This window comes from Ursus arctos, unplaced genomic scaffold (assembly GCF_023065955.2).
Source record: "Ursus arctos isolate Adak ecotype North America unplaced genomic scaffold, UrsArc2.0 scaffold_34, whole genome shotgun sequence".
In the NCBI taxonomy this organism is placed as follows: Eukaryota; Metazoa; Chordata; class Mammalia; order Carnivora; family Ursidae; genus Ursus; species Ursus arctos.
This window is the reverse complement of record NW_026623030.1, coordinates 25,654,741-25,677,155: the sequence shown is the minus strand read 5'-3', so window position 1 is coordinate 25,677,155 and position 22,415 is coordinate 25,654,741.

Genomic DNA, 22,415 nt, shown 5'->3' with positions numbered 1-22,415 from the left:
CTGGAGCGTCCTCGTTTCACACGCCTGGCTCCAAGTCCTATATTGTTTCAGTTTGTTGGCCTCTTTAGCCCAGAGTAGAAGGAGCCACGGCAGAGAGGAGAGAGAACAGTGGGGAGAGAGGGAGAAAATGGTAAGGTATTTCCTGTCATGAAATCCAATCTGATTGAACTTAAAAATAGCAGGAAAATCAACACTTCAGAGACTGACCTTTTTTTTTTTTTTTTTTTAAGTTGGGGGTGGGTGGAGAAAAGAAACCTCCTGTGTTTCGCCCCTGGAATGCCAAGATCTTCTTTGCCAGAGTTATGGGCCAGAAACCAGAAAAAGAACACAGACTGTCCTCAATTTGGTGGCAACAGGAGAAAGATGGGGTTTGGATTTTGAGGAGCAAAAAGAAAGAGGGCTGGGGTTTCTGGCCTCCTTGCCGTCTTTCTTGGTGGGGGAAGGAAGGAAGGGCTCCCGGCTGGGAAGGGTTGGAACGAGGTGGTAACAGCCAGTGGGCCAGAAGGGGATCCCTCATGGACGTCGGAGGATGGGAGAGTCAGTCACTCGAGGCTGGGCAGCCTCCAGTTTATCCCACCAGATACACCCAAGGTTTATGGGGTAACCCAGCCACGCCTCCCTCCCCCCCAAGGTGAGCTGGAGAGGCCTGCTTTCACGAGGGGCAGACAGGAGCCGTAAATGGAGGGTAATGGGATCAAGAAATAAGAAAGCGATGTGGCGATTCGTCCCAGCTTCTATCTGAAGCTGAGACAACACGGGAGAAATGAAGATTTCTCAGGGCACACTGAAGAGATGAGTCAGGATGTAAGGTTTTAAACGGGAGATGCAAATCTCGCTCCACGCGTTGGCTGGGGTGGGATTCTGGTGGTACCTCTCCACCCTGGTATTGGAATCGAGATTTGCTCCAGCCCCCAGAGATTTGGGGGGAATGAAAAGGGCATGAATCCTTGCTGGGTCAGCAGGGACAAACACTGGAGAAATAGGTTGGTCAGGTGCAGAGAGCAAAACATGCTTATTTTTGTTTTTGATTTGCATTTCTTTGGAGCTGGGATTGTGGTTACTTTTACCCCAGCATTTGGCCTTTCCTAGCCCATCCGGCCTGTGCATTGCCTGAGTGACCCCACACCCCACTCCGTGTGTGCTGCCTGACTGCATGGGTTTTCCCTCACCAGCTCATGTTCCTTTCTGCAGCAAAGACTCCCCCCCCCCCCCCCCCGCCTTCCTGACGTCCCACAGCCCCAGTGACAGTCTCATCCAATTCTATTTCACTTGTGCTCTGAGGCACAGCTCTGGTGAGTGTGCTGATTATTTCATTTATTTTTCACCTGTTTGTCCTCTCCTGGCCCCTCCAAGGTCAACTCCCGCCCAGTTCCTAAATCTTCTCGCCTCCCTTGGTGAGGGCTCCTCTATCAATTCACCCTCACTGCTGTCAGTCTCAGTTCCCTCTCCTTGGATTATAAATTGCCTGAGTCTCTGCGAGAGCGTGAATGATGATCCTTAGCCCTGTCTCCTTCCTGGCTTGTGTTGCTTACCTTCCCCAAAAGGCAGTCCCGGCCTTGGCTTCGGTCCGGATGCCCCTTCTCAAAATGTACTTTCTGTTGGCATGTGCTCCCAGCAACCTTCTGGTCCCAAAGCCCCAGATGCCCTAAGCAGCCCCGGGAGGTGACCTGGCTTTACAAACAGGTTCCAGGAACCCAGGGGGGGACACCCACACAGTTGGGTCTAGCACGGCATTACTATGAGTCGCAGATGCAGTTTTCAACTTCCTAGAAGCCACGTTTAAAAAAAGTAATAGGTGAAGTTCATCTAACAAAGAGGTGTCGTGTCTCAGTCTATCCAAAATCTTACCATCTCAACATGGAATCAGCATCTAGTATTAATGAGTCATCTACATTCTTTTTGTGCCTTAAGTGTTTGAAATCCAGTGTGTCTTTATACTGTAGCCCATGAGGTTCAGACTAGCCCTGTCTCAAGGGCTCCAGAGCCACCTGTGGCTGGTGGCTGCCAGGCGGGCCAGCCCAGCTCTAGAGCTGCAGCGCAGCCCCAGCCAGGCTCCAGGGTCCTCTCACCATGCTGAGCTGGGAGGTGCCTCTCCGGTCTCTGCTGTCCTGCCTCCACACCCCTTGACCCCGGGGGGTCGCCACCACTGTCTGCTCTCCCCTTCTGTGCTCTGACCCCGCATCCTTTGGGTCTCCGTTTGCACCCCTCTTCCTGCTCTGGCTCTCCCCTCCTCTTAACACTCCAAAGCAGGGCAGCACTCAAGATAAGCATATCCGTGTCAATGACGGTAGTAACAATCTTCTCCTCCATCATCATATTGGGCCACATGCTGTTCTAAGCGCTTGTCATATAATAATTCGTCCGCTCTCTGCAGCTGCCCCGGGAGGTTGGTGCTATTGTTGTCCCCATGCATTCGTTTCCTTTTGCCGCTGTATCAAATTGTCATGAACTCTTGGCCCAAAACAACAGAAATGTAGTATCTTACAGTTCTGTAAGTTAGAAGCTTGACAGGGTCTCCCTGGGCTAAAATCAATGTGTCTGCAGAGGGGCATCTGGGTGGCACAGTCACGTAAGCGTCCAACTCTTGGTTTCACCTCAGTTCGTGATCTCAGAGTCTTGAGATCAAGCCCCGCGTTGGGCTCTGTGCTCAGTGAGGAATCTGCTTCAGATTCTCTCTCTCTCTCTGCCCCTCTGGCTCGTTCTCTCTCTCTCTCAATTAAATAAATAAATCTTAAAAGGAAAAAAAAAAGGTATCTGCAGAATGTACCCCTTCCTGGAGCCTCCAGGAGAATTCATTTCCTCTCCTTCAAGCTTCAAGAGGCCACTTGCACTCCTTGGCCTATGACCTTGTCTTGCATCTTTGAAGGCAGCCACAGCAGGCTGATTCCCTCCCACATCACCGTCTCCAATCTCCTTTTCTGACTCCTTCTTCACTGGGTCCACCCAGATAATCCGAGATAATCTCTCTATCTTCAAATCAGCATGTTAGTTAACATGGCCACAAGTTCCAGGGATTAGGACATGAGCTCCTCAGTGGCGGGGCTTTATTCTGCCTCTCACACCCCATTTCCGGTGAGGAAAGAGAGAGGTTAAGTAAGTCATGCAAGGTCACACAGCTGTAGATCTCTTTGACTTTGAGTCCTTGGCATCCTTTCGATTCTGTCACTCCGCTGATATACAGACTCTGTGGCCTTAGACTCTAGGAGACACCAGCCCACCCGCCAAAGCCCTTCCTTCCAGATCCCAGGCTTGTTCACAGCTATAACTTCCTGGGTTTGGACATGAAGCCAAATGATGGAAGCAGCCCAAATGTCCATCGACAGGTGAATGGATAAAGAAGATGTGGTTTATATATACACAATGGAATATTACTCAGCCATAAATGAGAATGAAATCTTGCCATTTGCAACAACGTGGATGGAACTAGAGGGTATTATGCTAAGCGAAATAAGTCAGAGAAAGACAAATACCATAGGATTTCACTCATATGTGGAATTTAAGAAACAAAACAGATGAACAAAAGGGAAAAAGACAGAGAGAGAGAAAAACCAAGAAACAGACTCTTAACTACAGAGAACACACTGAACAATCACCAGAGGGGAGGGGATGGGGTATGATAGAAATAGGCGATGGGGATTAAGGAGCGCACCTGTCATGAGGAGAACCTGGTGGTGAATGCAGGCACTGAATCACTATATTGTACACCTGAAACTAACATAACACTATCTGTTAACTATACTGGAATTAAAATGAAAAACTTAATTTAAAAAAAAGTTTTCTTCTCCTGACCTTTGCCTCACCCCGACAAGGGCAGTCTTACTTGAAATGTGCCTCAGAAAGGCCTGCTCCAATCAAGGTAACCATTCCCTCTCCCCAGCCAAGAAAAACACTGAGGCTTGTTTTCAGATCATTAAGCACTCTGCCCAGCAGCCAGGTTCCTTCGTTTTCAGATACTGTTTGGGAGAAAGAAAACCTCAAGTCCATTCACCCACTGCATCCAAATGTTCCAGAAAGGTCGATTTGGACAAATGTGGGCCTGCAGGCTTCTCTGGCCCATCCCCTTGCCCATCTGCTCAGAAGCCCCCTGAGCTGCAGAGAGACGGGTGAACGATGCATTCCTCTCATGCCCTGCTGATTCCAGGCTAATTCCCGGTGAAAAACGCAGAGACAGTGGAAGGAGAGCCGAGAGCAACCCAGTGCCTTCCCTGAATCCCCCTGACTGCTCAGGTCCAGTCCTGAGTCTGAGGTCACGTCATCAACAGACGCACACCTCACTCGAACATAAGGCTCACTGTTGAGAGGTTGAGAGAGCCAGAAGCTGCCCACTCACTCAGATTCCTGAGAACTCACAGACCCACCTTTTTCTCACTAGACAGTAAATAAGTGGATTCTATCTCGTGATATTATGATTTATAATAAGAAATATATATTTGGTCTTCATCCCGTTCCTGACTCACAGCCCCTAAAGCCCTCGGAATTTCTTACATGATAAGAGAGATAAAGGTGTCTCTTGAGATTCCTAGCAAGCCCTTTAAACCACATCTGCGTGTCTGTGAACACGGTGACTTTTGGAAAGGCCTTAAGGATGGGGGGCTGGGTGCCAGTGGAGCCAACCATGTAATTAGAGCATCAGAACTTCCAGCCCCGGCACTGACCCCTGGGAGGGGAGAGGGGCTGGAGGTTGAATTAACCGCCAACGGCCAATGATTTAATCAATCATGGCTACAACATGAGGCCTCCATAAAAACTCAGAACAGATGGCATTCAGAGAGCTTCCGGGCTGGTGAACCCCTACAGGTGCCGGGAGGGTGGCACGCCCAGAGAGGGCCTGGAACTTCCACTCCTCCTCCCACAGCCCTCGCCTTCTGCTTGTCTTCCCTCTGGTTGTCCCTGAGCTACACCCTCTTATAAGAAACCAGTGATCTGGTCAGTAAACTATTTTCCAGAGTTCCGTGAGCTGTTCTAGCAAATTAACCAAACCCAAGGAGGAGGTCGTAGGAACCTCTGGTTTACAGCTGGTTGGTCAGAAGCGTAGGGGACATTGTGGACCTGTGCCTGGCATCTGAAGTGGGGGCTGCCTTTTGGGACTGAGCCCTGAACCCGTGGGGTGACACTACACCAGGAAGATAGTGTCAGAATTGAGTTCAATGGTAGGACCCCCAGCTGCTGTCAGAGAGTTGCTCGGTGGCAGGAAAACCCACACACATCCGGTCACGGACGTGGTCAGAGTGAGGACTGAGAGGTCATAGCCACCTCCCAGCTTCCCAGCACATCCGGCTCTGCCCCAGGACCAGGCTGAGCTTCCCCTGCCTGCAGTTACCCACGTCACAGGAGACTGGCTGCCTGACGGATGCGCGCAGGTCGCCCACGGAACTCATTTCAGGCCAGGGTTTAAACGGCGTTCTCATCAAATCTGTAACCAGAGCTTTTCACCAGGAGCGAGGGGGACTCATTTAGGTTTCATCTCCTTCTATTTATGAAATGAAAATAAATGGAGACTGAGCGAGATGAGGCGTGTGAGAGCCCTTCCCAAGGTGGTCCACAAGGTCGGAACTCCAGCTCCGGGCTCTCCCTGCTATGCGTGTGCCTGGCAGGAGGGCCCAGGTCCGGTGAGATGGCATGGAAGCCAGCAGTTGGAGAAGAGAGGGGGGGCCCCTCTCTGGAATAATAAAAATCTTTGATGTGTGTTCTTTGAGTGAGTCATGAATGTCGAAAATGGAATACATGTATGTGAAAGGTGGAGCGTTAAAAGACCAAGGGCTTAACGACATAGGATTGGACATGCACTGTGTCCGGTGAACTCCTGGTTTTGTTGCTGCACTATTGCCGTGTGTGACTAGCCAGAGGGAAGCTGAGGGCATAGTCCGTGGGACTAGCTCTGCTGTCTTTGCAACTTTCTGCAGGGTCTACAATTATTACAAGATAAGAAGTATTTTTCTTTTAAAAGGTGAAGGGCTTGTAGATGAATGAAAGGGGGAAGGAGGGAGGGAGAGGAGAGAGAGAGAGCTGGAGAGCCGGGGAGGAGCAAAGAGAGGAAAAAGACAGAGATCCATTGCATTCTATCACCAGGTGACAGATGACAAAGTCAGAAGAGGACTGTCCTTGGCGAAGCTAGCCGAGGCAGCACACTGACTTTGTTTTCCATCCAGCCTGCTCTATTGTGACTGTATCAATGGCTTCCGACTGGTCTGAATTAAAAGCTATCTCTATCTCCAAGATGTGCTTGGAGGTGCAGATTTCTCTTTATTCCGGACCCCTCTCCAGTGGAAAAATGCCTTCGAAGGCATTCGCCTCCACTGCTCTCCGGGGCCTGTTTTACTTGGAGAACAATTGGAAATGATGAGCAGCATTAAATGCAAATTCTCCTTGGCGCTGCCTGACTGAGGCGGGACGGGATGCATATCCCATATGAGCTCCCGCGTGCGGGGAGAAGTGCAGGCCGGGGCGCAGGCGATCAACACGGAGACAACGCTACTGGGTTTTCTCGGTTATTTTCCTCCTCGGAATCGGCGTTTTCCAACCAATAGCTCCTGGACTGACTTCCAGCAACACTGATCCTGGAAGATTAGTTCCAAATTCTGCAGCCTAAGGTGAAACATTTGAATGTTCTCCGCAGAAACTAGTTTTATTTGACTTCAAAGAACACAGACCATGGTGCCTGGAGGCTCCTTGTCATGAGCGGTGGAAAATTTATTCCAAAGCTCCATTTCTCATTTCTTAAAAATGTTAAGCCAAAGAGACATACATTTTCCTGACAACAGAGAACAGAAAAAGGCAGCGGTTACCCCAGCATTAACTTTCAGATCATATCCACAAGGTAAATAAAGCATAAATTAGCCAATTACAATAAAATACCGGATAAATGCCTTTGACAACTCTGAATTTCCCAGGAAAATGCTTCCAGCTGTGACCCCTGACTTGCAAGGCATGGGCTGCACAGGACTGAGTTTGTTTATAAAGGATGGAGCTGTGTCTCCATCTTCATCCTCCACGGGGTCTCTTCCTTTCACTTGAACAGAATCGGATAGAGGCAAAACATTTTAAAAGTCACTGACAAGCAGAGATAAGCCTGGATATTCCCAAGGCTTCCCATTACTACACATCAATCTGCTTTTTATAAATTGAAAATAGACTCTTAAGGATTCAGCCGAGAGAATGTCAGAGTTAGCAGCCTTGGTCCGGTAAGAGGAACAGTTCATTGGACAGAGGGTGGGAGGTGGAATGGGGTCTGCAGGGCAGATGGACCCACAGCCTGTTTTGTAAATAAAGTTTTATTGGCACACAGCCTCACTTGTTCCTTTACGTACCGTCTGTGCCTGCTTTCTTACCATGAGGGCAGAGACCACATGGTCCACAAAGCTGAAAATGTCTGCAGCGTACAAAATGGGGAGCTGGGATGGTACTATCTGTGGTGGCTGGAATAAGGAAGGACGTGGGAGGTCATCGTTGGGAGTTGGACAGGTGGAGAGACTAAAGCAGCGATAGCCAGGTTGGCAGAAGGCATGGAGGTGACAATGAATGGTGTGACATAGCTTCAATCCTCACACCATCTGACACTGGCTGTATTCGCTACCAACACTCTGTAACAAATTACCACCACTTAGTGTCTTAAAACAATGTTTATTGGCTCACAGCTCTGTAGGTCAGGAGTCTGGGCACAGTGTCACTGGGTTCTGTGCTCAGGGTCTCTCCAGGTTGCAATGAAAACCACACTGTCGTCTGAGGTTAGGGTCCTCTACCAAGGTCACATGGCTATATCAGAATTCAGTTCCTTGAGGTTGTAGGACTGAGGTTCTTATCTGGCTGTCCACTGAAGACCACTTTTAGGTCCCAGAGGCCACCTGAAGTTCCTTGCCATGTGGTCCCCTCCATCTTCAAGCCAGTAGTGGAGTACTTCTCAAACATCAAATCCCTCTTGTCCTTTGAATCTCTGACTTACTCTGTTTCTGACCCCCAAACCCAGATATAAAGTGTTCCTGTGTTTAGGTCAGACCCTCTGGATATCTCCCTATCTTAAAATCAAATGATTTGGGACCTTAATTACAACAGCTCCCCCCCGAGAATAGTGTTAATTGAATGACTGGGAGAAGGTGTGCGTATGCAAGGGCTGGAATGCTGGGGCCATCTTGCAATTCTGCCCACTCTGTACCATCCTACAAAGCAGCAAGCAAACAGGCAATGCCTGAAGTTGGCAAACCCAAAATTAACCACATCAGCCTGTCTTTTAGAAGTGTGGGGGTATCCACCAGAACTAAAATCTAAAACTGTTAGTAGAGGTTGGCTCCAGGGCCAGGAATGAGGAGGTGATGGATGGGGCAAGGAGATGTCGCTCCCCACTAGAACACTATTCTAGACTATTTAATTTTTTTAAATTATGCACATATATTACTTTGATAGTGATTTTTAAAAAGAGGGTAAAGAAATCAATCCCACTGGATTCCTTTCCTATAAGTTATTAACAGTTTCCTCATTTACTCAAGTTACTACCATCTACAACCATCTTTACATTCTTTTCTCCAACTTCAGGCATCCCTTCTCTTTCTCAAGGGCAACTCACTCACCTGCCCTTGACCCCAAGCCTCCCCCACCCCTTCCTGGGAGCTTGCTCCATCAGATGAGCCTTGTCCACCCACCACCTACAAACTCTCCCTTTCAGTTTGGGCTCCTCTAGAAGCAGAAGCTGAGACCAGAAGGTCACTGGAAGTGGTTTATTTGGGAAGTGACCCTCGGAAGCACTGGATGGGGGAGCAGGGAAGTGAGACAGAGAGAGGAGAGCAGCCCATAAAGGGTTTCCAAGGTGGGGCATCCTAGGAGGCCATGTGCCCCACAGCCACCCAACCAAGGAGCCAGAAAGCCGGGACATTTGCCCACCAAACCCCATCTGTTACTGGCTGCGGTGCAGCTGGGGCACCGGCTCTTTGGCGTGCCATGTACACCACAGTGGATTATGGTCCCAAAGGTGCAAAAGGAAGCTCTCAGGTAGGACATAACAGGCACCCACAATCAAGTACCATCCTGCATGGACACAAACGCCCAAGAAAATGCAGGTGGCACCTCACCATCCATCATCCTCTCCCTCGCCGTAAGCTCTTCCCTTGAACAATAATGGTCTAAGGATTATGGAGCATGCGCTGGTTTCCTAGGGCTGCCATAACAAGTGACCACAAACTGGGGGCTTGAAACAATAGCCATTTATTCCCTCACAGTCCTGAAGGCTAGAGGTCCAAAACCAAGGTGTTGGCAAGGCCGTGCTCCCTCTGAAGGCTCTAGGGCAGAATCCGTTCTGTGCCCCTCTCCGAGCTTCTGGTGGTACTGACAGTCCTTGGCATTCCTTGGCTTGTGGATGCCTCCCTTCACCTCTGCCTCTGGCTCCATATGGCCTCTCCCCTGTGTGTCTGTGTCCAGATTTCCCTCCCCATAAGGACAACAGCCACTGGATTGGAGCCCACCTTAACCCAGTGTGATCTCGACTTGATTACATCTGCAGAGGCCCTGTGTCCAAATAAGGTCACTTGGGAGGTCACTTAGGTTTCACTCTAAACTGCCTTACACTGCTTTGGGGAACAGGGCATACTGTCTAGAGGCAGGACAGATGCTAATCAACTCCTTGACCAGACAAGCATAAAATTGAGAAGGCGACAAGGGCTATGAAGCCAAGAGGAGAAGCTAACCCAGTCCAGAAGGTCAAGGACACCTGCAGATGAGAAGGGGATTGGGCAGGAGGGAGGGAAGGGGCCTCCAGGCTGAGGGAACAGCAGGTGCAAACAGGGCAGGAACTTAAACAGCTCCTACCCTAGAAATAAAACCCACCAGGTAATAAGAGACATACTCAGGAGAAGACCCTGGTCTAGGGTAGGGGTCAGCAAATGTTTTCTGTAAAGGGCCAGCTAAAAAATATTTTAGCCTTTGTAGGTGAATGATCTCCCTGGAAACTACTTATCTTTGCCTGTGTAGGGCAAAGCAGCCACAGACAATATGTAAATGAATGGGCATGCCTGTGTGTTAATAAAACTTTATTCACAGACACTGAAATTTGAATTTCATATAATGTCCACATGTTCTAAAATATGATTTTTTGATTCCCCCCCACCACCACCACCTCCATCATTTTTAGCTCGCAGTGTTATTCAAAAACAGGCGGTGGGCCAGACTTGTCCCACAAGCCTTAGTTTGCCAGCCTTTCATGGAGAGCTCTCGAAAGTGTCTTCAAGCTAGTCCAGTCTTTCTGCATTGCAGTTCCCTTGTTATTCCCAGGCCTGTGGTAAGTCTTGTTTCAAATTACCACCTGGTTTTAGTAGTGCTCTGGGGCATCGAAATATGGGCCTGTGGGTCCCACTGGTCAGGAGATGGCAAGAAGCAGCCCATTACAGACCAGAGTCCCAGTTTGGAGGGAGCCTCAGGGCCCAAAGGAAAGGACTTGTAGCACTTAGGAGCTCTCCTTAGGAATTCCCAGGAACAGGTAGGATGAGGAAGCAAGTAAAGGAGATTTCCTGGGTAAAGCAAATAGGAACTCCGACTGTGGTGATGTGGGTGCCCGAGAGAAACACGAATCCAAGCCCAGGACTTCAGGGACTTCCCGCCCCTCCCCCTCCCTTCTCTCATTTCCTTCCCCACCTTGTTCCAAGAGAGATTCGAGGCAGCTTGTGAGAAGACCTATAATTCATCATGACGGGTTATCAGAAGATAAAAAAGAGACCCCATGCAAGGGTGAGGCTCCTTCAAGACCCTAGCCCAAACTGCCCTGCACATGTGATTCAGAGTTTTCTAGAAACCACAGTGAAAATGAAAACCTGGTTCTACGGCCAGATGCACAGGGTCCCCGACAAAAGAGACTTAGCATCCCACTCAGCACAGATCGACGAGCACTGTAAAGCTTAGCTGATTGCTCAGATATCAGGGCTGACGTCCCCCAAATAGCCTCAAGTTGGACACAAGGGTGACTTTGACAAGGCAGTTTCTCTCTCATCATCGTCCCGTGCATGTTACTCCTTGCAATTCAGTCAAGACAACCGATTACAGGTTAATCAATAGTAATCCCTGCAGTAGGCCATGTGAGATAATTCTACAGGGTCTGGCACACCGCGGTCCCGCGACGGCACTCTGTGCTGGTTCTGTTAATCTACCCCGTATCAGATTTTAGACTATCTATCTTGGCAAGGATGCAGAGAAAGGGGAACATTCTTGCACTGTTGGTGGCAATGCAAACTGATGCAGCCACTCTGAAACACTATGGAGGTTCCTCAAAAAGTTAAAAATAGAGCTACCCAACCACCCCGCAATTGCACTACTAGGTATTTACCTAAAGGATCCAAAAACACAGATTTGAAGGGGCACATGTACCCTAGTGTTTACAGTGGCATTATCAATAATAGCCAAACTATGGAGAGAGCCCAAATGTCCACTGACTGAGGAATGGATAAAGAAGATGTGGTATATATATAATGGAATATTACTCAGCCATCAAAAAATGAAATCTGGTCATTCGCAACAATGTGGATGGAGCTAGAGTATATTATGCTAAGTGAAATAGAGAAAGACAAATTCCATATGATCTCACTCATATGTGGAATTTAAGAAAGAAAACAGATGAACACATGGGAAGTAGGGGAAGAAAAGGAGAGAGGGAAACAAACCATAAGAGACTCTTAATGACAGAGAACAAACTGAGGTTTGATGGGAAGAGGTGGGTGGGGGATGGGCTCATTGGGGGATGGGCATTAAGGAGGACACCTGTTGTGATGAGCACTGGGTGTTGTATGTAAGTGATGAATCACTGAATTCTACTCCAGAAACCAATACTGCCCAGTATGCTAACTAAAATTTAAATTAAAAAAAAAAAGATGTTAGACATTTTAGAACAAGGGTCTGCAATCTGTAGCCCATGGTCCAAATTCAGCCCACAGCCTGTTTTTGTCCATAAAGTTTTATTGGCACTCAGCCATGCCCGTTCCGTAAAGTACTGTCCATGGCTGCTTTTGAGCTAGAGCAGAGGAGTTGCGTAGATGCAACAGACTACTTGGCTCAAAAAAGCCTAAAATAATTACCATCTGGTTCTTCATAGCGAAAGCATGCAATTCTTGTCTAGAAGAAGGGAAGGGCCGCATGCCCTTCAGGTCAGCCTTCCATAAAGACTGTTCTCAGCCAAGTTCCCGATAGATGTGGTGCGGCAGTGAGGTTAAGATTATACTTTCTGGCAAGTACCTGGCGTGCGCTGCTCGACACTGACAGTTATAAATGGAACCACATGCCTGAGCCAGCATTGTGGGTTGACCTTGAGGATCCTGACAAGGACAGGTGCCTGCATAGGAAACCTCTGCTCTGCTGAGAAGTGCCAAGTTTATCCTTAAAAAATAACTTAGCATTGGGGCGCCTGGGTGGCACAGCGGTTAAGCATCTGCCTTCGGCTCAGGGCGTGATCCTGGCGTTCTGGGATCGAGCCCCACATCAGGCTCCTCTGCTATGAGCCTGCTTCTTCATCTCCCACTCCCCCTGCTTGTGTTCCCTCTCTCGCTGGCTGTCTCTCTCTCTGTCGAATAAATAAATAAAATCTTTAAAAAAAAAAAAAAATAACTTAGCATCCCACTCAGCACAGATCGACGAGCACTGTAAAGCTTACATCTGTTTCACCAAGGATGGCACACTAATTTTGGCCTGGAAATTTCTGAAGGTCCACACACCCTAACCCGATGCCTCAACACAGCCCCGGTAGACAGCTCAGCACGGAGGCATGTGCTTCCTTGTGAGGGGTCATAGTGTCCTTGAGGCCCTGCCCTTGAGCCCGTTGGCCTGCCTCAGTTCACTGGCAGCTGTAGTGAGCACTTCCTCTGTGCACAGACAGCTCCACTCTTCAGAGCCTGCCTCTCTGAGGCTTGCCCACTCCAGGGCTTACTCAGCCTATCCCCAGGGAAACCTAGGGAGACTGGGGAGTTTAAGGCCTCCAGGGTAAACCCACCAATAAGAAATGAGAGTCAGTGGCTAAACAGTCCAGCTTGCCCACTCCTCAGTAGAATGATTTCAAGGCTGGTCCATGTAATTCTAAAGGGGACTCCTGATGGGACTGAGTCCCAGCTGCCCACAGTTTTGGGGTTTTCTCCCTTTCTAGCTCACGCTCCCCACTCCCTTACCTGTGTTTCCCAGTATCAGCTCCTGGGTAAACTATCTGCCTCCAATGCCTGTCTCAGCATCTCTGTTTGGGGGACCCCAAGGAGTCATGTGCCCTCCAATGACAGACTATTTACAAATCATACAATGAATGCATTAGCTCACATGACCTGCTCTAGGGGAGCAGCCATTAGCCTGTTAAAAGTTGAACCATATCCACCAAAGTTAATACCATTGGCTTAAAAAAAAAAAGTTTAAGTGCTACCCTGATATTTTCTGGAAAGAATTATAGGAAGGGGCCAATTGTCTGTTAAAGCCACTTGAAGATCACATTGACAATACCATGCCCTGCACATTAAAAAAAATAATAATCTTCTCTGAACAATGTTTATAATGGCCCTTGCCATACTGTATTACATTTTCCCAAATAAATCCATCTCTCCTGCATGTGGTGAGTTGTAGGAGGGGACACAGGAGACACTCTTCTTTATTAACAGGGTTAACAGTCTTCCAAAATATCAGCCTTCTGAAATGGTCTGTTTGCTCCTCTTGGCATGTCCAAGTGGGAAAACCTTTATAAATCAAAAAGAGGAAATCAGGCTAAGATAGCTCCGTGAGCTCCATCAGAGCTGGAATGCCAGAGAGGCTGCAGTCTAAGGTATGTATTGTAAGTTTGACTTCCTTCCTCTGGTAGATGGATGCAGTAAAAACCTCAATGCTTGCCCCTCGTGTGTCCCTGCTCAGCTCTGTAGCCTTCCAGAACCCTCCCATCCAGCCTCTGGGCTTGGCCAGGTGCCTCGCTTTGGCCAACGAGATGTTGGCAGACTTGACGCATGTAGAGGTTTGAAAAAATGCTTGGCGTTTCTAATTGCCTTTGCACCTCTTCCTTGCCATGAGAACATGCCTGGGCTAGCCTGCTAGAGGACAAAAATTACCTAAAGCAGAGCAGTGTCCCAAGCATTCCAGCTAGTGCCCTCCCAGACCAGCCAACAGTTAGCCAACCCTCATGCACATGAGCGAGCCCCAGCCAAGGCCAGCAAAACCATTCCACTGACTTGCAGACCCATGGGCTACAGAAGTGCTAATTGTCTTAAGCCGCTGGAGGCTTGGGGGCTATTCGGTACATAGCACTAGTGTGGCAATAAGTAACTAATACATCTTCCTTGTCTGAAAATCGTATTAGAGACAGGTTTCCTGTGCCTTTGGCTTTGCAATCAAACACTACCACAATCCATGGGGCATGACAAAGTAAACACAGATTACCCCTTCCATGAAAGCAAACCTCCACTAACGTACCTCTAAAATGGATCTAACAGTATTGGAAAGAACCCCAATTCTGGAGCCTCTGAGCCACCAGGAAACGTTGCTGTCCACATGCTCCCTGCCAAGGGGCTAGTCTCTTTGATAGCTGATTTCACCCATTTAGTCATTTCTGCTACAAGCATCTAAGGAGTATTTCCCATACAAAACCTAGATGAATGGGACCAAACTTAGACACACATAAACACGGAGCATGTGCCAGATTCTGGTGCAATACAAGCAGGATATAAAAAGGGGGTGAAGAAAGACCGAGAGAGCACAAGACAAGGAATCTCTAAGTGGGAGGTGGCTGGAGACACCTTGTAAAAGAGGTGACAGTGTAGCTGATCCAGCGTGAAGATGGTTAGGGAACACGGAGGCATCCCAGCCATCTGCTTCCGCATAATCACACCTCTAACCCATGGTCCCAGAGGCATGGGCATAGTTTAGGAAGAGGACACTTAGCCATCCCGAATGTCTTCTGAATCAAGTCAAGAAAGGGAACGAGGAAAATGATGGAGGGAGGGAGTTGTGGCAGAGATGAAGTTTTTCCTGGCTTTTCTCATTGCTGGGGAATTTCTCCCAAGAGTCAGTCCTGTTGGACAGTGAGCCATCAACCAGAAGGTGAAATGCTCAAGACACAAAGGGACATGCAGGTGACGGGACCCACAGACTCTCCTGGAGCCAAGTTTTCAGTGAGACCTCCCTCTTCTCAACCTCTTTGGATTTCAACATAGTTTGAAAAAATCCATAAATCCCTTTTCTTCCAAAGAAATGCTTCCTTCCTGCTTGCCCCCAGCCAGCCCCTGACACAAACCTTGCTTCCCTTGATTTTAAACAATGTTTTAAAAAATATATAAAAGTAATGATGTTTGTGAAAGAAAAAACAGAGACTTGTGGAAAAGTACAGAGAAGAAATGAAAACTGCCCACTGTTTCAGCACCCAAGCCAAATCACTGTTACCATTCTGGTGGATTTCCTTCCAGTCTTTTCTAGGCATAGTTGTGTGGGATTCTTACATCTATATGGTCGCGCTGTACGTTTAATTTTGGATCTAGCTCTTGTCCCTTAATATTATAGCTTTCAGATTAACTTTTACGATCAAGGTAGCTAGCATGCCATTTGAGGTCGTATGAGGCGTAAGTCTGAGTTTGTTACCACGTAAAATGTCGTCAAAAACGTTCTTCATGGTACTTCGTGTCCATCATAAACAGCTTTTAAAAGACAACAGAATAATCTGTGGGATAAATATCTCAGATAAGTAATGCTTCTATGAATCTCTGTGTGTGGGGGGAATCTTCACTTAGAAAGATTTATATTTAGGGCATGATACAAAAGGCCTGCTCATAGGGTTGTTATAGTATGAGGTCTGGGTGAGACAACATATACACAATGCTACAGTAACACAGAGGAGAACCTCAGTAAAAGTGAACTATTGTGAGTGGGAATGTTACCATAATTACTATTCGCCTCACCACTGCTCTGATACCCCACTGCTAAATTGTTTCCAGAGTTTATGCCAAACCCAAGCTTCCGCCAGAATCTCCTTTGTGACAACAGCACTGCATATGCTATTTTACTTTCTTCTCTGTTGATTTGATGGGGGGGAAGTGTTATTTTAATTTGCATTTCTTTGAATCCAGTTCAGGTTGACCTTTTCAAAGGTGTTTTCTGTATTTTCCATGGTTTACGTTTGTCTCCTTGGTCAGGTCGCTGTCCACATTCTTGGCCCGCTTCCATGAGGAGGCCTTGGTGCACCTCTAACTCTCCCTGTCTTCCTGCATTCACTGAAATAGTCTTGAAGGGAGCTCGCCCGTTCTTTACCAGGCAGATTGGGAGGCCCAGGTGGGCCAGTGCTCCCAGAGTTTACAGACAGGAGGATAAGCCGACATTCAACTTGTCACCTGTTGTACATGTTTCCAGAGGGGTCCATCCGGGGGATCTCCCTAGTCTGGGGGATGGAGCAAGGCTGCTGAGAAGGGGATGCTGGCCTGAGAGATGTTAGGAGGGAGACGGAAGGAAAGGCAGGAGTGCTGAGAGCCCAAGCTGGAAAATTGGCTGTTTTGGGTAAAGAATAGAGTTTTGTTACTGCAATCACAGAAACGTGGGCATTGCTGCCAAATATGCAAAAGGGCTCCAGGTTCTTAGGTAGCAGGCGCCCGAAGGAAATATACTAGTAATAATGATGATGATGGTAATTTTAAAAATCCGGCTCTTTCTTCTGTCCATGCAAAGACTACCGCTCCCGGGAGGCAGAGCCTGCTCAGATGTTCTTGTTCTGCTTTCTCTCCATCCCTCTGTAATTGTTGCAGTCAAGATAGCATTCCCTTGTGCTTCCAAAGTTCCCAGAAATGCAGCTTTTTCCTTCTATATTACACCTAACGGTCTATTTTAAGATCGCCCCCCTGGCTGGAAACCAGCTCAGCTGGGGCGTCTAGGAAGGAAGGAGCAGCTATTGGCTGCAGGAAGGGCAGGGGCTTTTCGCTCAGTACGCCAAGCCAAAATCTCCTCATTTTCTAGCTCAAAACATTCAATTTTTTTTTCAAAATATGCAATGCTAATTCCATGCATTATAAGATTTCAAATAAATAATGCTAGATGTTCCCCCACTGTTGACAAGACCCTGGGATAGCCAAGGATTCCCTCCTGAAACCATCCCCAAGTCTCCTGGAATGTTTAATTAACCCAAGAAAAGAGTCCAAAGGCAAACTCCCAACCAGGAAAACACAGTGACGAAAGGTGAACAGGGCAGTAGAAAAGCGAGGGGAGCTGGGAGAGAGGTCCCAAACTCTTCTGCCCTGGCAGCTCCTCTTCCCACATAGACCCAAGTTCGTTTATCTGCAAAAGCGCCCTGAAAGTGAGGGGGGAGGTGGGAGCCCTCATCCTAACAATGGTAGTAGTGACAACACTGGGTGATGGAAAAGGGAAGGGCCAGAGCAGAGGGAGGGGTTTTTCCTGGGTTGGGTTTGTAACCAAAAGGAGCTCTCCAGGTAAGGATGTCAAGGTGAGAGACTGTTCCGGCGCCCACCCATATGCAGCTGCCCCCCCCTTCTCCACTCTTCACACCTTGTGACGGGCTTATTACTGGTTAAGCTACTCGAGGGCAAAAGTCTTGGGGTTGTTCTCAGAATGAGAGACCAGATCAAGTCCCCTCTTCTACCAGCTGTGGGCAAGGCAGAACTTAAGCCCTGGTCTCATGACTGGCAGCGCAAAGCCTGAATGTTTTCAGGTAACCACCTTATGGTGGAGTGAAAGTTCATTAGTGAGTTACACGGGAGAAGGGCTTCCTGTCCCCGTTTGCTCAGAGCACTCCTTACCCAGCACAATCAATAAGTCCAAAGAATGTTTCCAGCTCCAAATATGTGACGGAACGAAATGCTCAGGCGCACAGTGAAGAAACGAGCACTGCCTAGCCTGCCAAGAGTCCACTGTTTATTTAAAGATGTGTTTACATCTGTCTCCTCAAAAATTCAATGTCGTGGGGGGACCTAGGTGGGGGGGGGGCTAGATTAAAAGACACATAACAACCACATACAATGAGGGAAACTTCCTTGGTCCCTGGTTTTAAGGAAAAAAAAAAAAGCCAAAAGACATATATATATATTTTTTAAAGATTTTATTTATTTATTCGACAGAGACAGAGACAGCCAGCGAGAGAGGGAACACAAGCAGGGGGAGTGGGAGAGGAAGAAGCAGGCTCCTAGCGGAGGAGCCTGACGTGGGGCTCGATCCCATAACACTGGGATCACGCCCTGAGCCGAAGGCAGACGCTTAACCGCTGTGCCACCCAGGCGCCCCAGGACATATTGTGTGAACAATTAGAGAAATTCTAATCTTAGGTGATTTAGGGAGTTTTTGTTACTTTTCATTGGATGTAATGGATGACAGTTTTGTGGTTTTAGAAGATAAAGTTGTCCTTTGTTGGAGATGAATGCTGGAGAAGTATTTAGGGGTGAAGGGTCATGATGTCTGTAACATGCTTTCAAGTTGCTTTTAATGGTTGGGCAATAATCTACATACTGGATCTGGAGATCAATAGATCAATAGATAGATGACAGAACAAATATGGCAAAATGCTACACAATTGCTAAATCCACCTGGTAGATATATGGAGCTCAACTTTCAATGTTTTGTAATAAGAAAGTATTACTGACTCACAGATTGACATGGTATTTTTATGTGTGTGCATATACATATGTACATGTGCACGTGTGTACACACGCCTATATGTATATATTCACACACGTGTACATACACACACACACACACACACACATATAGATAAATGAAAAATATATATATAAACTTCTGTTTCCTGCAAGGAAAACTACTAATAACATCTAGCACGAGACTTCTCAGGGGTCATGCTATCCAAGTGCCAAGGTCACAATCTGAGCCAGTCTCTCTGATTTCTCTTTTTGGAGAAACAAAGGTCTATTGTTAGAGGTGTATCATAGCAACTGTGATCAGTGCTTTATTATTTTCAAGGCTTTTCACATATATTATATCATTTAGATTGGAGGCTGGCAAATGTTTTCTGTAAAGGGACAGACAGTTAATGGCTCTGTGGGACAGACAGTCTCTGTCACAACTACACAACTCCGTCCTTGTGGTGTGAGAGCAGCCACAGGTTATGTGTCAGTGAAACTGCATCCACAAAACAGGGGACAGGCTGGATTTGGCCCAAGAACCACCCCTGGTCAACCCCTGATTTACATCCTCTCAGTGATGGATAGGTACTATTTTTAACCCCATTTTACAGATGAGGAAACCAAAGCTCGGTGAGGTTGACACTGTTCAGTTAGTTAAGTAGTAAAATCAGCCACAAACCCAGATGCTCAGACCCCAACAGTCACGTTCTGTTTCTATCTATCACGTTTCAACATCTGTGTCTTAAAAGTAAAAGATGAAAGACGGAGTAGACAAAAGACAGGAAACCCTCTGTGAACAGCATCCCAATTGCTCTCAGCGACTTCCCTTTCCTCAGCATAGCAGTGGCTTCGGGTATTCCTGCCATGGAAGAAAAGAATAGACACACTTTTCTCTAGGGCCACAGTTATGGAAGGGTGAAGAACCCAGTCCTCTGAAAAATGTCCACCAAGGAAAAGGGACAGCCTCATGATGAGGAAGCAATCAATACATAAGCTTCCAACCCACCCTCAAAACTGGTATAAGAACTTGCCTTGATCTTGACAGCTAAACGTTTTAGTTAAGCTTTCTATTTTGAAATAATTGTAGATTTGTATGCATTAGAACGAATGCAGAGACGTCGTGTGCCCTTTATCCAGTCCCCCCTACTGTCATTTCTTGCAAAGTGATAGTACAGTGTCACAACTAGGATGTTGACATTGATGCAGTCAAGACACAGAATCTTTCCAACACCCAAGGACCAACCTGCTCACCCCTCTTCCCTCCCACTCCTATCCCCTCCTTCACCTCGGGGAACCACCTGCCTCTTCTCCATCTCTATAACTTCACCCCTTCAATCACGTTCCACAAATGGAATCATATGGTATGTAAACGCAGCGTCATTCTCTGGTGGTTCAGCCAGGTTGCTGCAGGCATCAGTGTGTGTTCCTTCTTATCGTTGGGGAGTATTTCAGGTTCTACCTGGAGCCACTCCCAAGCCACTTGTGACACCACCTCGTTATCAGCCTCCTCACAGATAACTTCCTCTGCATCTTCTCCCCACACCGCCCCCATCCCCCACATAAAAGCAGCAACAATTGCAACACTATCTTCCCCCTTCTTCTGGGTGGACCGCCACGGATGATCCCTCCCTCTTCTCACCAACCTCTCCCGACCTGCTGAGAACATCCTCGAAACTTCTCTCTCCAGAAATCAAATCTCTTGACCCAGATTTCCCGTCAAGCTAATAGTCTGGCATAGAATATTTCCGGAAGGGTGATAAAAACGTGGATGTGTTGGTTGCCTCTGGAAAGAGTTGGGGGGCTGGGGACAGGGAAGGGGCAGAGACTGACTCTGTGCCGTATTGGGGTAAATGATTACCTCTTGAACTGTGTATCTATTCAAAGTGTAGCATTCCACACTCCCTGCCCTTCACTGCTAAGCAGCCTCCCTGGCAGACATTTTCTTTAAAAATATGATTTTGGGGGCGGCGCCTGTGGGGGATCAGTTAAGTGTCTCCCCTGGGTTCCGTCATGATCCCAGGGGCCTGGGATTGAGCCCTGCACTGGGCTTCCTGTTCAGCGGGGAGCCTGCTTCTCCCTCTCCCTCTGTCCCTCCCCCTTGCTTGTGCTCTCTCTCTCTCCCAAATAAATAAATAAAAATCTTTTTAAAAATATGATTTTTTTCATGTGCCACGTATTGTTCTCTTCTTAACTGGGCCCCAGTTTATTTGAACAAATCCCAGGTGTTTGATGTTTTCTCTGTTCCCAAACTGTTGACACTAAGAAGAATGTCCTAACCACCTTCTTTGTACTCGGATCATTGACCGCGTCTCTGATTATTTCCTTAGGACAAAATGCTGAGAGTGAACCACCAGACAGATTTCTCAAAGTGAACTCCTGGATCAAAGAGGCTCCACGTCCGGCACCAAGTGCTCCCTGCAGAAGATATGAATCTGTATAAGGTATGAACGTAGAGGCCACCGGGTGCCCTTCCCCACACCACTCCCGGCTTGGCATGTTTCCAATCCTTGCTCTGTTATTAAGTCAAAACATGTTACCCTCCTGCTGCTCGCTTCCATTTCTTTGATTATTGCTGAGGCTGACAATGTGTTCAATTTTTCATTTGCAATTATTTATTGTCCAATTACATTTTCTCTTCCCTGAATTGTCGGCCCAGGGTCTTTGCTCATTTTCCTTTTGGGATCCTTGTCTCGTTCTTACTAGTTGGTGTGAGTATTCTGTGCATGTAAGGACAGGACTCTAATATATTTGGACAAGTATTTATTTTCATCGTTCATCTTTGGCTTTCCATCTTCTATCGGAAAAAATATATGTGTGTGGAAATTAAAAGTTTTTAAGTGGCCAATTTATGAATTTCTTTCCTCGGGGGTTTTTTCCTATTGTTTTTATACCTGGAAAGAAAGAACTCGTCCAGAGAGCACTTAAGCAGTGGCAGCCATATGCTCTTCTAATCTATCCACGATTTTACTCGTGGATAACTTTATATTACGTATTTCCTTCATGCAACTGAAATTTATTTGGAATACAGGATGAAATGAGACTCTTGACTAATGTTTTTTTAAGGGTCAAATTTTCCCCCAAATGATTTATTAGCTATTTATTAACCAAGCTATTCCCCTGATCATGTGGCGGTGCTTCCTTTCATGCAATTAAATGTATCAAGTTTGTATTGAGAATCTATTTTGGAGCTCTCTGTCCTGCCCCTTGATCTGCTGGTTTATTCTTGATTTCATGCCATTCTCTTTAACCATTGTAGCTTTCTCACAGGTTCACTGTTTGCTAGGGTAGGTCCCCTCCAGGACTCACTCTTGTTATCAAAAATTCCCACTGACTCTTACCGATTTATTCTTCCTAATCAGGTTCAGAATCATTTTGTCAAGTTCCTCAAGTTCTCATAGGATGGTCAGTTCCCTTCATTCTGCCTCTGCAACCTCTTTTCCATCCACACATTGACTTTTGTTTTGGCTGTAACTTCCCTAGATCTGTGTATTGCTTTCCTGGTAAATACTTGTTGTTTCTCCTGGTGAACTTAGGAGTTGGTGCACTCAGGACATCTGGAGACCCCCCGCAAGGAAGTCAGCTGGTCCTTACACAACAGCAGGTTAAACTCAAGCTACACGATCAGTACTCTCTGCACACCAACGTGGCAAACTCTATCGTTGCTCTGAAATGTCTGTTGTCCCTCCCTGAGGGAGGACTGTACTTTCTTGCCCCATTAGGACAGCCTTGGCCACGTGACCTGCTTTGGCCAACAGTCTACATGTCAAAGCGGTAACGTGTCGCTTGTTGAACCAACTCGATGAAGCATCTCCTGATCCCCAAACCCCAAAGATGGATGCCATCTCCCCGTCTTCGCACTCTGTG